We start from the raw sequence: 17,770 nt of genomic DNA, 5'->3' as shown, positions 1-17,770 counted from the left end.
GTGTTAGTTGCATCCAAAATACACAAATTAGAGGCCAAACAATAGCAAAAGTGTTCGGGAAAGTAGATACGTTTTGGACGTATCAACTCCCCCCAAGCTTAGCTTATTGCTTGTCCTCAAGCAATTCAGTTAACAACTGAGCGATAAAAGAACTTTCACAAACACATTTGCTCATATGATGTATATATATTCTCATGTTATGGCTAATACTTAAACAGTTCATAATGAGACACATGCAAATAAGATCATCTAACGACTATGTCAATCATGGAGAGGTACCAACAATTAATAATAAGCATCAAGAATCATGTACATAAGCAAGATTGCAATGTTCATAAGAGAGTATGATAAAGTGGTATCTCGCTTGCCCGTATTTGATTGGCAAAACATAAATGCCCGGGCACCTCCGGAGTTCATAGAAAGACTAGAAGTAGTGATTGTCAAAAGATAAATGCATCAAAGTTATACCACAATCAATCATATTTTGAGACAAGCATATTGTACTAAGAATGACAGTTGTGCTCTCAAGATAGTACTCAAAGAAATAATGGAGACACAACATAAAAGTAAAAGATTGACCCTTCGCAGAGGGAAGCAAGGATTAACATGCGCTAGAGCTTTTCATTTTTATAAATCAGGAGTAAAATTATTTTGAGAGGTGTTTGTTGTTGTCAACGAATGGTAATGGGTACACTAACTACCTCGCCAACCGGACTTTCAAGAGCGGCTCCCATGAATTATTGCATATTTATTTGGCACTCCTTCCAACCTTTCTTGCACAAACCATGGCTAACCGAATCCTCGGGTGCCCGCCAACAATCTCATACCATGAAGGAGTGCCTTTTTATTTTAGTTTTATTATGATGATGACACTCCCCCAACCTTTGCTTACACAAGCCATGGCTAACCGAATCCTTCGGGTGCCGTCCAACAATCACAAACCATGGAGGAGTGTCTATTTAAGTTTAATTAATTCGGGACTGGGAATCCCATTGCCAGCTCTTTTTGCAAAATTATTGGATAAGCATGCCCAAATATCGGCTCCCCGAATTCTCCAAGTTTGGTGGGTCAGATGGCTCCAGCTCAATCGAGCATGTGAGCCGATATTTGGCGCAGCTGGGCACGATCTCAGCATCAGATGAACTACGTGTGAGGTTCTTCGCACTATCCCTCACAGGATCGGCTTTTGGGTGGTACACATCGCCGCCACCGGACTCAATCCGGACTTGGAAGCAGTTGGAAGAACAGTTCCACCTGCGAGTATCACTCGGAGTCTTCCGAGCTCGGCATTGCCGATCTAGCACAAGTGCGACGAAGCGTGGAGAAACGGTGTCAGAATACATCCAGCGCTTCAGGACTGTTAGGAACCGATTCTATTCGGCTCGTATGACTGAAAAAGAAGCAGTCGAGTTGGCGGTGGTGGGTCTTGCATCACCGATCAAGGATGTGGCCTCCCAAGCAGAGTACCCTTCACTGGCGCATATGGTGCGAGAAGCTGTCATTATATGAACGAGCGCCACCCGGAGGTGTACCAGGATAAATTCAAGCGTGCGGTGGTCCCAGTCGAGGCGGATGAAGATGAAGGCTCGCGGGAGATCAAGAGGTAGCGAGTGGCTGAATGGACTCGGGGGCAAGCCCCGTGTCCTCGCAAGTGGATTAAGCCACAAGGTCCTCCAAGAGGGTTTGAATTCGATGTGACTAAAGCCGAGCAAATTTTCGACCTCTTACTTAAGGAGAAGCGAGCTAAAGTTACCCGAAGGCCACAAAATCCCCACGTCACGAGAGCTGAACGGAAAGCCATATCGCAAGTGGCATAACACGTTCACCCATACCACCAACGACTGCAGGGTGTGGCGTCAGCAGATCCAAATGGCGATAGAACAAGGGCGGTTAATCTTTAGCCAGTACGCTATGAAAGTCGACACGCACCCCTTCCCCGCCGTTAACATGGTGGAGTGCGCTTACCCTGGGAGGTGCCAGCCAGGTTTCTCGTTCAGCATCAACATGGTAGGACCTGGGCACCACTCTGGTAAGGACAGAGACGAGGGCAGCTGCTCTCATAGCAAGGACAAAGAGGAAGCCGCTCCATGCGATCGACTCCGGCACGATGGCAAGCGCTACGTCACAGAGGGAGAAGTGAAGAATCTGCGATATCAGCGACCTCTCTCCGATCACCTCCTCAACAAATACGTGAGTCAATACGACCAACGCCGGCGATATGACGACGACGACGAAAGAGATCGTCTGACTAGCAGAGATGCCAGGAGAGACCGCCGGCATGATCGTGACGAGGAGAGATATGAGCGCCATGCCAAGGAAAAATCAAGGGAACAAGACGACGTGGATAAACACTGGGACTGTCCCTTCTTCAGACACGGTTGGGATTCAGGAATGAGCCGATTGCCTACAATCGGCAACTGCCCAGAATGTAAAGAGAAGAAGAAGGGTGCAGGAGACGCGTCAGTATTCAAACGTCTAGGGCCGCTCCCATCTCGGAACAAGTACGCTGAGTCCTCTCGGGTGGAACATCTCGAGGAGTTAGAAGACGACGATGAAGAAGAAGAAGATAAGTACCACCGGCCAAGGTGGTGCCCTGGTGGACTCAGCCGTTCCCAAAAGCGTAGGGTTCAGCGGCTACGTGGTTTGGAGGAAGCTGAAAGGTTATACACGCATACGTTAAGGAAGGCGCGGCCTGATCGGCCGTGAAAATTCAGCGAACTCCGGACGAAGAAGGTCGACCACGAGAAGAAAGAGTGGCGTCCCAAACAAAGGAAAGCCGATGATGAGACATCGGGCTGGCACAAACATGGTGTTCATCCTTCCATCGGAGTTTTGTGCTCTAGGATTGGACGAAGCACACCGTGGCACAACTTGACTTGCGGCCCACGGCAGTTATCTTTGAGAAGCCACGAGAAAGAAGCTACGGACACACTGAAGGCCACAGTACCTACGAGGTTATATCAATGGGCAGCGTGTCAACAAGATGCTGGTGGACACCGGAGCGGCAGTCAACATTATGCCATACTCCATTCTACGTCGGTTGGGACGCTCTAGCTCGGATCTGATCAAGACCAACGTTACACTGAGCGATTTCAACGGCCAAGCTTCTGAAGCGCAAGGTGTTCTGAACGTGCATCTGACCATAGGAAGAAAGACCATCCCTACGACGTTCTTTATTGTCGACAGCAAGAGCACCTATGCGGTCCTGCTAGGGAGAGATTGGATCCACGCCACAGTTGTTGCATTCCATCCACGATGCACCAATGTTTAGTACAGTGGGATGGAGATGAAGTAGAGGTCGTCCACGTAGATGACTCAGCCGAGATTTCAACGGCTGGCATGAACGTTTGGGAGACGGCAGGCCAAGAGCCACTCTCAGGCATCACTTTGGACGACTGCGAGCGCATCGACGTGACAAGGAACGGGGTGAGGCTGGTCTTATCTACCGGCCTGTCCGTGTAACAAGAGCAAAATCTATGAACAAACACGGCAAGGCCGATCCTTGTGATCGGCCCCAAAAAATAAAAGCCCGAATCTCATCTCGAGTATGTCACGTAGTTATACTGAAGCAAGAACAAGATGTAAACCTTCATGGAGCAATTCGATCAACATGGAGGCCGATTCCAGCAATCGGCCAAAATTATCCTCACCCTACGTTCTGCCCGTGTTCAACATCGATCTAACGGGTGGCAGACAGCGGGGATACAGGTTTACGTCGGCTGACGAGCTGGAAGAAGTCAACATCAGTCATGGCGACGCCGATGGTCAGGTACAGTACTTGGGCTAACTACAGAGCCGATATCTGCAGTTACCTGACAGATTCGGCTCGGGGGGTACCTAATCAGAGGAACATGTGCGATACATGTGCAGGAAAACATTGGGGGCTGATAGAAAAATCGGCCGGTAAAAAAAAAAGAAATCACAGCCGATGCACAAACATCGACTTGAGAAAAGATGCGAAGGCAACAGTATGCAAGTCACAGCCGATGCACGGGCATCGACTTGAGAGTATAAAAGCCGATGCACAGCCATCGACTTTAGAATTACAAGCACAAACTGCCACAGGCGCAGGCCCTAATGAAGGAAAGTTTCTAAGGCGTGGAGTACACCAGCTCGGACGTGATCCACCTCCACGATCTCGGCCTTGTCATCATCATCCTTGCCAACCGACCAGAGCTTCAACTGCAGCGTCACTGGGACGTGAGGCTGGATTTCTTCAAGAGTGTTCTTCACCTCCTCAGGGTTTTCGACTAATATCTCAATGGGTGAAGAAAGCAGAGCTTTGAGGCATTGGAGTTGGTCAGCGATGACGCCGGGGCTCGGTTCATCACGTGCTATGGAGTGGTCCGGCTCGATAGATTCAGGGTCGAACGACAGCAAGCCTGAGAAATCACAGCCCTGACAAACAACGAGAAGCAGCATAAGTCTGCAGATCAGGGTAAGGGCAAGCCCAACGAAGGGAGTATACCTCTCCGATGACCATGGGAACAGCCGATGACGAAGCAATCGGCTGTGGCGTCTCTACTTGGGGTTTGGCTAAGGTGGCAACTTGGTCGATGTCATCTTCAGAGGTTGTTACCTCCAGAGTTTTCGAGGGCATCAGAACTTCCTCGACATCCCCACTGGAAGTTTCATCAGGATGCAAAAAAGATGGTGAGCCGATCTGGGCAGCAAAGCACAAGAACTAAGCTAGGGGGAATTGGAGAGCCGTTACATTTAAAGCTTCTTGGTTCGAGGAAGGGGTTTGCTGATCCTTCTGAGCCCTCTTAGTGCATTGACTCTTGCCGATGGTGGCACATCTGGCTGTTTTTCGCGTGGTGGTGTCCTCAGAGGTGCCCGAGTTTGAGCCTCGTCGGTTGGACTGCGTTTCCTTGCTAGTATTGTCTTCAGTAGAGGTCCGCAAGAGTAAGATTAAGGGACACTGACAAGCTATAAAAGTTTTCCTGACAACTACTTCTCTCACTGCTGTTCTCGCCCTGACCGAGGCTCGGGGGGCAGCTGACCCTGAAGAGTCTTTACTCTGGGGAGCCGATTTTATTGGAATCGGCTGGTTCTGCATCACAACCCTTTTTTTTTAAAAAAAGGGTGGTAAGTGCTTGCAGAAGAGGACCACTGGAGCTGGTGGGAGGAATTTGAAGGGGGATCCATCATCATTGACAGGCTTTGGGCCATCTGGTTGCTGCAAAGAAACTATCGCAAGGAAATTTGTGAGCAAGTGGTACCTGTTCGGCAGAAGTATCAGCTTCGGCGTCAAGTTGTTTCAGCAACGGTCCTAGGGCTCTCCTGAAGGCATGGATTTTCCACATTGTCCACCAGATCTCAAAGTCATCAATCGAAGAGATGAAGGATAGTTTGTGAAAGACCGATGCGTTGCCATAGGCTCATTGAGCATTGACCAAGTTGACAATCGGCAAAGTCAGTATGAGGGGAAATCGGCTAAATTAGCATAAGGGAATCGGCAAAATCAAATCAAAAGGGATTTTTCATTTGATAGCCGGATTTCTTACATAAAGAGCTGATTGCTCTCAAAAGGAAGTACCAGGGGATACATTGCCCCATCTACTACTACTGATCCTATGCTAAGGGTCCTATCTATGGGCCGTCGCTGCCCTCGTCGTCGCCGTCGTCGCCGCTGTCGGCGCTACTCCCGGCTGGCTCATCATCGCTGCTGCCGCGGCCGCCGGCAGAGCCCTCGTTGTCCTCGTCCTCCTCGTCAGCGTCGTCGTCGCTGTCGAAGTCGCTGAGGTTCCCCGGCCAGGGGCAGAAGCGCTTGGCCGGCGGCTCGTCGGAGGAGGTGTCGTCCTCCTCCTCCTCCTCCTCTTCCTCCTTGGAGGAGGTGAAGTCGTCCCAGGAGAAGCGATCGTCATCGCTCTCCTCCTCCGTTTCCCCGTCGGCAAGGAAGCGGAGGTCACTTTCCCCGTCGGTCGAGGACTTGTCGTCTTCTGACCAGACGGAGAAGTCGTGACTGGACTCGTCCCCGTCTTCTATGGCGCGGCGAATGTTGGCCTCGTGGGCCTCCTTCGGGTCCCACTCCGGCGTCGGCTCGCGGGAGGGGGAGGACAGGGAAGAAAGACCCGATGAGGCGGAGGAGGAAGAAGACATGGTGGTAGAGGAGGGCTTTTGGAGTGCTAATGCGAAGGGGATAAAGAGGTGAAACTGCAGGATGCGGTTAAAATAGAGGGATATAGTGGAGATTCAATGCCACAGCAGTTTCCGAGGAAGTGGTGCCCAAAGAAGAATTTTTTTTTGCCAGGTCACGCGGAGAAGTCGAGAAGGCAAGGCATCATGATGATGGATACTGCGACGGTTCTGCTCTGCCACGACATGACCCGACGAAGAAAGGGAAAAATAGAGTGATTTTGGAATTGTCACTTCCAAAACCACGGGGGCATGTGTTATCACCAGAATTTGACCGGATCAGAGGTGGGCCGCGATTAAAGATGGGCTTGAAGAATATACATGGAAGAAATACATGAATCGGCCTTGTATACAAAGTTTGGGCTAGTCTGCCCGTGTATCTGTAATTATAGTAGGATACGTGCTGGTTAGATAGATTTTGGCTCGTGCACGGTTGGGATTATTCCCACGTTAGAAAGTCTACGGACTATAAATATGTATCTAGGGTTTATGAAATAAACAACAATCACGTTCATCACAAACCAATCTAGGCGCATCGCCAGCCCCTTGTTTCGAGGGTTTCTTCCGGGTAAGCATCATGCTGCCTAGATCGCATCTTGCGATCTAGGCAGTAACGTTTATTCGTTGTTCATGCGTTGCTCGTGCTGAAGCCTTGTTGATGGCGAGCAACGTAGTTATCATAGATGTGTTAGGGTTAGCATTGTTTCATCGTATCATATGCTTTCGTCCATGCGACCCTTAGACATCTAGCCGCCCTTACACCTATCTTAGGTGTAAGGGCAGCACCCCGCTTGATCATTATCTAGTAGATCCGATCCGTTATGATTGCTCCTTGTTCTTCAAGGATTAGTTTAATATCTGCATAGTTAGACCTTGCAAACGGGTTGAATGATCCAGTAGCACGTAGGGTGTAGTTTGCTAGCCCTAGATGAGATGTTCCGGGGATCAACCTCGTGTTGGTTTTTAGGCCTTATCTAGGGTCGGTTTATTATCACCGTGCATGACTGCCAGGCTCAATCACGTGTAGGACGTTCCGATTATGTGGTGAAAACCCTAAATCGTCGTAGGTCGTTTTAGCTTTATTTTGATCAAGCAGGACCACCATGTGATCGTATACCTCATACGGATCATGGGTGGATCGGCTCCTTGAGCCGATTCACAGGACAACCTGAGAGCCGATCGAGACTCGTATTTAACGTTTACGTGTATGCCATGCAGGAAACTAAGCGAAGCAAATCCATCACCTTCCTGACCAGGTATAGGTTAGGTGGCACGCCCTTGCACCAGCATCGGACGTGCGTGCCGAGTCTTTGCGGGCCGTCGCTCGAGGGAACAGGGCCAGCCGCAGTCTTGGAAGCCTCCCGGCTCTACTGTGTTGCCCGTCGCTGCTCGCCGGTGGATTTCTAACTGCAACACAACCGCAAATTTGGTCCGAATTTGCAGTGAAACAAACAACTTTCGCGCGTGTATGATTGTCAGCCTGGCCATATGCACGCCAATAATTAAGAGAGAGATGTGGTTCTGGGAACTGATTAGTCCTTGTCTAAGGAAACGTGCCCCATAAAATTTTGACTAAACTTGTGTTATTTTGTTATTTTTGCTACGCTTAAAACATAAATAATTTCGCATTGTAAATTTGCATTTTAGTAGTGTACACCGTTGGCTCCATGTGGATATTCTTTTTAAAAACATTTGAACACTTTTTTCAATTTTATTTTCAAATGGGGATCAGTATCGGGGACACACACAACCCCAAATGGGCTTAAACTTACCCACATGAAAAAAGAATAACCTAAAATAGGTTACTCTTAAATATTTTTTTGCATAAAAAACCAGCGACTGGGCCTATTTTTAGTTGAACTCATGTAGCTTTATTCAGAAGATAATAGCATATTTGATTGGACATGCCCAATCAGAAAATTCTAGGATCAATTCAAAAGAAGCTATTAAAGAATATAATGATAAAGAGTATTTGGTCACACATATGTGTGCAGCCTTATTAGCCTCCGTACAAACAAAAACAAATCTAAATCCCCAAAGATTTAAGATGATATATGTTGAGAGAGGTCCAATTTACCTCCTAAACTCATCTCAAAGTTCAGATTACAACCCTCAACTTTACTTTGGTTCAATCTTCAACCTAAATTCTATAAACCGTTCGGAATTGAACCATCTACCTTTTTTAATTTGTTTTGAGCTGTTTTTCTCACCAGTTAGTGGTTTTTCTTCCTATATACTATGCCAACTCATCAACATACAATATACAACATACATGGTACATGCTTTCTCTCTCTCCATATCGCATGATCACCTCATGCCTCATCATGATCGTCTTCCTCCCTGGGACGAGACCATGGCGACCACGAAGGGGTGCCTCCACCGAACAATAATACCAAGCTCTGGTGCCTGCCCTCTACATCACCTGTTGTGCCCAGCCTTCCGCCAGGGCAACCACCATGCAACACAGGGAGACGTTTTATTCCGGCGGGTGAAGAGTTGAAGTTGAAGCATAGAGTTGAAGATGAAGAGTTGAAGACATTGTATGCACTATTTTATCAATACAATACATTACGGGACAAGAAGAACCAGCTTAATACAATGCAAGGGGTGATTCTCAACCGTTTTTAGAATTCAGGGTTGAAAGCTGAACCAAAGTAAAGTTGAAGATTGTAAGCTGAACTTTGAGACAAGCTTAGAGGATAAATTGGACTTCTTTCTATATGTTCCATCTCCTTGAAAACTTGGCCACTGGCTGACCTCATTCCTTGTCCAGACTGCCGTCGATTAACTACATCGTGATAGTCCGTCTCCAGCTCAATATTTCTCCGTTGCTAGCTTTCATCCATCTCTGCAAGCAAAGATTCAGTCGTTCAACCTTGTTGCAGCAAGCAGCCCCGAACTGTCCATCCGAAAACACGTTGTTCCTCATCAACAAAGACCATTAGTGTTAATTTTAAAACAATTGTCATCCGATTTCCTCCACTTCTCCACGATTGTATTTGTATTAGCTTTCTATTTGCTAGGAAACTCAGATTTTATCAGTTCATTCGCTCTCTTTGGCTGGTACTTCTCTTCTCCATGTCCATGATAATTTTTCTAGTTTCTTCAGATGCACCACAGAACTGAAACTGCAATGCTGGCTGTCGAGAACGTCCCTAACCCATGTAATAGAGTGCAGGTTAGGCACATTCAGACCAACATAATTTCTTGCCGCTACCTGATGAGTTTGACATGCTCACAACGTATTAAAGCATGGTAGAAATCTTCTTCATAAACACACAAAGGACAAAAACTAATGGGCATAATATATCACCATACAAGAATACAGAAAGATCTAGATAATTTTTGTTTGCTAGGCTAAGATGTAAACCGATGCAAAATAACAATCTAATTATGACTGGTACTCCCAAGATATCTAATCATATTCAGGTTCAACAAGAAAAAAATGATACTCTGATTCTGATCGGTACTCCACAATATCTGAATTCAAGATGCGGCATTTTTTTGAAACAGATAAAACCTCGCAGGTTCGACTAAAATACCGACAATGAAAACACACACATAAAAGCTAATCCGTACACACAGCTTAAGTCTGTTCTACTTTATTACTCAAAGCTGATAACAAGCATCGATGCAAATTAAACTCAGAACAGAAGAGCACCTGGTTATCTGAAACACAACATAATTGGCAGTATGACAGACTCTAATGTGCAACATAAGTTGACAAAACATATGTTGACAAAGCATCATAATATGAGGTAAAATCAAACCGAAAAATCGAATTTAAACCATCCCAGAAAAGGATAAATTACTGAACTCAACTTTCTCTGAAGGGTTCACAACACCAAACAGTATATATAGGAGAACAACACCTTATCGTCAACCAACACAAGATTGAGGTTGATTGCTGTCTGACCATCACGGATCCTGCAGTAGTCTCATATGCGAGCAACCTGGACACCGATGCACCAATGCCTAATGGCCGGAGAAACATGAGAGAGCTCTTGGCACAACCCATTCTGAAAATAGATGGCCCAGCAAACTCTTTACTACAATCCGCATGATATAAACTCAAGGCTCCGTCAATATTTCTGTGCCCATCCTAGTGACCAGCACAATATGCTCAAACTGTGCCGCCCAGGTGTCATCCGAATGATAGTAGTCCATCCATTCTGCCATCTAACACACTCTGCTTTGTCCATTATAAGTAATAGGTTCTGCAAAAATTCCAAAGAGAATGTCAACTTCATCTGAACTTTTAAGACACATGCATTTCTACTTAAGATAAAAGTAAAAAAAATTCTAGGACTACATATAAATATAAAGCCTAATTACCAAAACATAAAGACTTTCTTAAAAAGCAATGTTTTATCTTCTGAAAAATGACGCATTTTCAATCATAGTCAAACCACTGAGAATTCCAGTATATCATACCTTAAAGGAATAGAAGGGAAATTGTTTGGAAGTAGAACTTGAAACATATACATCAATAGATAGACTGCAGTACATACCAATTGTGAATGTTTGACCTTCAACCATTTGTGTCAGACTTACAGTGCGGAATGCTAGGACTGCAGGATGCAAATTATTAAACTGCTTGTACACAAAATTAAATGACCGGAACTCTAAGGAGTCAGAACGTCCATGAACAATGCCCCGTAGGTCATTATAATCAATTAACAAAAATAAAATCAGATAAAGACTCGATAAAATAAAGAATCATAACACAGACACCAAGTCACTGAAAATTCCATACACTTCAGAAGACCATCACAGGCAAAACCTCATGTCTTTCCATCTTGCACTGACCCTCCCCCTGCCACATCTGGTGTACCACTGTTTTTCAGCCGATGGATGCTTCAGAAGGAGGTGGGTGCCAAATTCACTCCATGGTTCAGAGGCAGAGGTAGATGCCAAATTGAACTATACTCCCTTCTTGATGGGTTCCTGGTACGCATAATTTTCTTTGAAGGTGTCCTAGAAATTTAAAAGTACCAAATCAACTGCGAGAAAAGCAATACAAAAATAACTTCACTATAAGGTAGAACGTAGTGTAGTCCTTATTATGGTTCATCAAAGGCATGTAAGAAAATATGAGTGCATCAAACATACACAGAGTTCTTTGTTAAGTAATCTTCAATTGAATGATCCTTTTACAAAAACATATTTACCATATCATCCGATGGAATGTCCCAGTATTATCACAGCAGAATATGTCAACCTGGTATGTACAAAAGAATTTGTAAGAGTTTGCACACAAAGAAACATGAACATAATATGGTTAGTTTACTAACATTCCCAGCAGATGGCATTATAAATGGCTCTGCGCAGAAACTGCACGTCGTACTGAAGTCATTGAAAATGTATTAACTACTATAAAAAAAACCCATCAGCAGTTCAATAGGAAGGAGCCTGGTCGTCTTCGTCCCCCTCCCGCAGCGGCTTCAGCCGCTGGACCTTCAACCATGGGAGGCCGGTGGCGAGTGCCCCGCTCTATGACGGCGAGGTAGACGAGGTGAGGGCAACGGGGAAAGAGGTGGAAGGGTGCCGGAAGGAGACGAGCGAGGCCGGTGGGGCGGCGGCGGCGAGGTTGCGTGGGAGGAGGGGAAGCACGAGGGGAGGGAACAGACGAGGCGGCGGCAGCACACGTGAGTTGCGAATAGGTTTTTCGGGCTGGTGGCTATCTCCTTTTCCCAGCCAACCATCTCTTAGCACTGCCGAGACTCCTCGCGCCAGTCCCTGCGGCTGCGGGAGACGACCACGGTGTCGGGTGGTGGCGCCGGCGCACGTGGTGTAACGATGGAGAACGGTGGCGGCCGCCCGGGGAAGAGAAAGAGATTGCTGGCGGCGGATGGGGGTAGGTGGCGAAACCCTAGCTCTGTTCGCCTCTCAGCAATCAGCATCCAGAGAACTGCGAAGCGATGAAAAGCGTCAGGGGTGGGGGTGGGGGGTTGTGTGGATTAATTTCCCAATTTGCAAGGGACCAAAGTTGAAAATGCACAGCGACCGGAGGAAGGGTAGGACGACCAAATCAGTTGTCGTAGTGGTGTAGTTGAAAGATCTTCTATAGCGACTAAGCGAACTACCAGTATAACACCTTTGGGAATAAAGGCTTTCAAATTTAAAATCGACGAGAAAAATCTGTGGTGTTGTTGTAATCTGCAAGTATAATGTAGAATATGATCACAACATGGAAGGAATCATGTACGTTGGCTGATCTATACTAATACCAAAGCATAACTAAAAAAAATCATATATGACACTGGCTAATTCTCAGTCAATTTGATCGAATTTTAGTTGGAACGAACTTGCGGCTAACATGAATAACAGAGCAATCCAACGTTTCTCGGAAATTTCCTCGGTTGCAATTAATGATTAGCATAAATCACAAAGAAGTTCCGAAACATTCATTTATTTGTGAATCAACCTTTGCTACACGAACTCAATCACGTGGTTTATGAGTCGACTGAGAATTAGTAAAAAGTAGAAATATTGCACTTTGAAAATTCAAAATACAGACCCGGCCAGTACATAGTTCTTGGCTGGAAACACAGCTTCGATATTATTTAAAAAATCAACCCTAAAAGCTTTCCCTTCCAGTCGACAGTGGTTCTACATCGGTAAATAAACATGGAGGCGATGGTTCAACATCGGTGACTAAACACGGAGGCGATGGCCCCCCGCCGATCTTGGCCTTGCAATCGAGCAACAAATCCATGCAGCGGTACACGATGCCGTCCACGCAGTCTTGTAAGTCACAGCTCCCGCTCCCGGGCGCCCGTACGGCCACGTCGAGCACCGCCTCGCCCCTCTCCAGCTCGCCCGCCAGCCGGTCGCGCAGGAAGCGCGGCATCTGCGCGTCCATGGCCCACGCGGTGGCCGTCGTCTCGCCCACTCCTAACGTCTGCGCGCAGAACTCTGGGACGGTGCCCTTGCCGAGCACGGCGTCTCGGTACGACACGACGGCGGAGGCGTGCTTGCCGACGCACTGATTGCCGGCCTTGTTGAGGGTGTTGTCGATGCGCACGGCGATGTCGAACACCGGGCTGAGAGCCGCCAGATCGCCCCGTTGCCTCAGGGCGGCCGCGTCCAGGCCGTCGACGCCGGTGATGGTCACCGTGTACTCGGTGTTTCCCGACGTGATGCCTAGCCACGCAACATAAAATAGAAAACCTATGCCGCAAGCGACCGCCGCAGCTAGGAGAAATATGGAAGTCCGCAAGAACACATCCCAGTAATCTACTTCGTCTCGGGCGGCCATGGTGTCAAGGAGCGATGACGATGATGGGGAAGTTGATCGATATGTCGTGTTTGCTGCGCGTGGTTCGCGAACTACATATTGGTGAGGAGTTCTGCTCGTTTACGCACGGAAGGTTCCGTGCTCTGGCTGGACACGTACGGCTTCCGTGCCAGAATCCTAATGCGGCCCGACATATATCGCTCTGCCGGAGTTGATCTTCAGCTCGATTCGCTCGCGCACGCGCAGCAAAAACACGGCCACGGCGATTCTGCGACAGGTTGTATTAAAAGGTGCACGGAGCTACGGATACATGAGAGAATATCTACGTTTATATGTAACCTCTGCTCAGATACAACTTCTACTACCCACCGGCCCGCATATAGAAAAACAGAAAAGAAAGAACAAGTTTACATGTATCTCTTGCACCAACACCATCTTAAACTTATCACGACATTGTTTTTTGACCTAGACAAAAGCTTGAACTTTTCACTAAACTATTAAGAAAAATATTTTCCGAGACAGAAACCAATACATCCAGGACCGAGCCAACTCACACCAACTACACAACAAAACACTACCGGCAAACATTTCTTTGCTTTCGGTCTTTGCAGAGTGTCATATTTGTGGTACTCGGTAAAGGCCGCCTTTACCGACATGTTTACCAAAATATACTCTGTAACGAGGGCATACACCGCAACCCTAGAGAAACACTCGGCAAAGAGAAAACACATGGAAAATTTTGCCTTCCGAGTGCCAAAGACGTGCGTTCCGTGGCTATCGGCCCTCTAATGGACACTAGGCAAAGACCTCTTCTTTGCCTAGTGTCTAACCTTGACACTCGATCGGCAAAGACAATATTTGACTTGTGTTGAATCTTGACACTCGGTAAAGACCAGCATTTTCTCTCTTGACACTAGGAAAATACATTAAATTTTGACATTATATTTCTCCCCAATTAAGCTAAACCGTATGAAACCGACATCATATCTTTGATAATAAGATACGTGAACAAGCAAAAGTTGAAGGTAGTTAAAATATATCCCACTTCCAACTATATCGGCAGAACACCGTGAAGAATACTATTAGTTCCGTACTGCAAAAATGGTCTTCTAATTTTGCACATAGTTTTGATTGCGCGTCTTGTAGCTGCTTAAAAAACCGTTTTGATGATAAGAAAATGAAATGTAGGTTTTCCGTGGCTACAAAAGGAAAACCTCTTAAATCCAACGTTGCTTCCAATCCCAAGCCCCACGTCCGGAAAACTATGTCACGCCGAACATCATGACCTAGTTCATTTGCCCTAAAACACATACAACCTGGTAGGAGATAACTTATTTTGTGAAGTTTTTTTCGGAATAATTGACGTTTTTCAAGTTCATAATTTTTCATCGCAAATAGGTCACCTAAAATGATGTCTCGTGAAGGTTCTCCATTTTTTCGATTATTTTAGTGAATTGTGCTCAAATCGGTACCCGACATAATGACTTTTCGCAAGAACGGCCCCGTGAAGCACACCAGCTGCACAAAACTATCATCATATATGTGATAAAACAACACATCGTGGACCTAAAATTTATTTTTGCAAAAAACACAGAACACATGAAAGTTGACATTTAGTTCAAATCTGGCCCTCGTCCAGCGAAATGGGCAGAACACCGTAGAATATACCATGAATTGCAATAAAGCGAATGCAGAGGAAGGTATGTGAACTGTAGTACAGAAGTGGTCTCCTATTTTTATGCGTAGATTTCGTATCATTGCAGATTGCGCTTGTTGTAGGTACTTCACAGAAAATACGGTTTTTGCGCTGGGAAAATGAAAAATAGATTTTTTGTGGCTAGGAAAGGAAAACTAATAAATCCAACATTGCCCGTCCCAAGCCCCATGCATGTGGGTAACATGGGCTCGTTCCAGAAAACAACGCCATGCCGAAGGTCATGACCTAGCTCATTTGCCGTAAAAGCTATAGAGCCTGATAGGAGGTAGCTCATTTTTGAAGGTGTTTTTAAAATAACTGACATATTCCAAGTTCGTAATTTTTCCTTGCAACTAAGTCACCTAAAATGGTGCCCCAGGAAGGTGTCCATTTTTTGTTTTTTTCTAATGAATTGTGTTAAAATTTGTACCCGTCGGAATAAGTTTTTGCAACAATGGGCGCTACGAGGCACGCCAGAGGGAGCCGCATGAAACCAACATCGTAGTTGTGATAAAACAATAGGTCGTGGATCAAAATGATTTTTGCGAAAAATCAGGAACACGCAAAAGTTGACGGTTAGTTCAAATATTGCTCTTCCTCGAGTATGAAGGTGATAAAAACTAAACATAAACTTTGAAGTTCGTTGCTATGATGGATATAACAGGTAGTAATGCATAAAGTTAATGATTCATACATTATTGAACAACAATAAGAAAATGAGATATAAAGTGATACTCTTATGCACTACGAACATGCTCAACAAAATTGCTTAGGGATATAACCGGTTAAGCGAAAACGTAGGTGAGTGCAAGCAATTCGTGCATTTAACTCAACATATTTTTTTAAAGCAATAGCTACTACTCTCCCCGGATAGGTTTAACAGATGACGGAGTTTAACCTTTGATGTAGTCAACAAAATATGTATTATATGCCTACAAAAACTATGTCGTTAGATTTATATTCAAAAAATATTGTAAAAAAGGATAGAATACTTCATATATTGCGCTAAATACTGCACACTACTACGTCGATAGAACGGATCACAACGCGGGCTAAGCAATAGGGATCGCAAGCTATGTGTAGCTCGGTCTCAGAAAGAGGTTTTTCGTTTGATGCATTAATAATACTGTCAATGTGCCAAAGTATATATATTCCCTGCATATTTAATATATAATTATCCACTTACTACATATATTCATAAAAATAATTATTTAATTCACCTCTTAAAACAAGTGCAACACTACAATATCATACATCGTTTGGTGCGGACAGAGTATACGAGTATTACACACGTGCTGCTGCAAGCAGCTTGTGCAGTTAACTCAATGTAGTTTTCTTTTTACAGCAATAGCTACTGCTCTCTCCTGGTAGGTTTAACAGAGACGTACGCAGTTTGCCACAAAGTTTGACCTTTAACTTAGTCAACAAAATATGTACTATATGCCTATAAAAATATACCATTAGATTCAGATTCAAAAAAGATTTTCAATGATATAATTTTTTTGACATGTAATTCATATTTATTCACCAAAGTAATAGTCTAAGTATTTTCTTAAACTAGGTATGCGTCTGTTAAACTGATACCAAGAAAGTAGTATATAAAGCAAAGCTCTTGAATAAGAAAAGTAAAACATCAAGCTGTTCTGATAGAATGCAGTGATAGAACAACAAATTCACATCCAGGCTTCGCGCTTTCCTAATAAATAATAGTAAATAAGTAAAACAAAAAATAAGTATCCACGCTCAAAGCTCATCCATTGGAGTTGGGTGCTGATAGACAGTGGTCACCAAGCACGGCGATGGATCCCCTCCGATCCTGGCCTTGGAGACAAGCACCGTGTCCATGCATCTGTGGCAATTTCCGGGCGTCCGCACAACCACGTCCAGCACCGCCTCACCCCTCACCAGCTCGCCGGCCAGCCGGTCCCGTAGGAAGCGCGGCACCTGCACGTCCATGCCCCACGCGGTGGCCGCGGCCTCGCCCACACCCAATGTGCACGCGCAGAACTCCGGGACGGTGCCCTTTCCGAGCACCGCGTCGCCGTACGACACGACAGCGTAAGAGTTCATGCCGAGGCACTGCTGCCCGAGCTTGTAGCGGGAGTTGTCGATACGCACGGCGATGCCGATCACCGGGCTAAGGTCGCTCCGTTGCTCCAGGGCGGCCGGGTCCAGGCCGTCGACGCTGGTGATGGTCACCGTATACTCGGTGTTTCCGGATGTGAAGGCTAGCCACCCAACACAAAATGGTATAGCTATCAAGCTAGCAATGAACACCCCCGCGAGACATAGGACAAATCCGATCAATACACCCTCCCAATCTCGGGCGGCCATGGTGTCGAGAAATATGACGATCGATCGAGAAGTTTATCGATATGCGCGCGGCGTTCACGTCGATCCTGAACTATATATGCTGGAGAAAAGTGCCTTTGTTCTGCTCGTTTACGGCTGGAGCCTGGAGGGAGCCGTACGTGCTCTGTCCGGACACGTCTCTTCCGTTTCAGAATCTTATCACGGCGAGGAATTGAACTGAACTGGCCTTCAACTCGATCTCTAGCTCGCGATCCGGTGCTCGTCCGGGGATCCTAATCCGACATACACACACAATTGATAACCTATTTCCCCTATGACCAGCTGCGAGCTGCCCCAGGGGCATAGTGGATCGGTGGAGTCAGGGAAACGGCAGCCCTATGAGT

The sequence above is a fragment of the Lolium rigidum genome, chromosome 7 (genome assembly GCF_022539505.1).
Source record: "Lolium rigidum isolate FL_2022 chromosome 7, APGP_CSIRO_Lrig_0.1, whole genome shotgun sequence".
Lineage (NCBI taxonomy): Eukaryota > Viridiplantae > Streptophyta > Magnoliopsida > Poales > Poaceae > Lolium > Lolium rigidum.
This window is presented reverse-complemented; position numbering follows the sequence as displayed.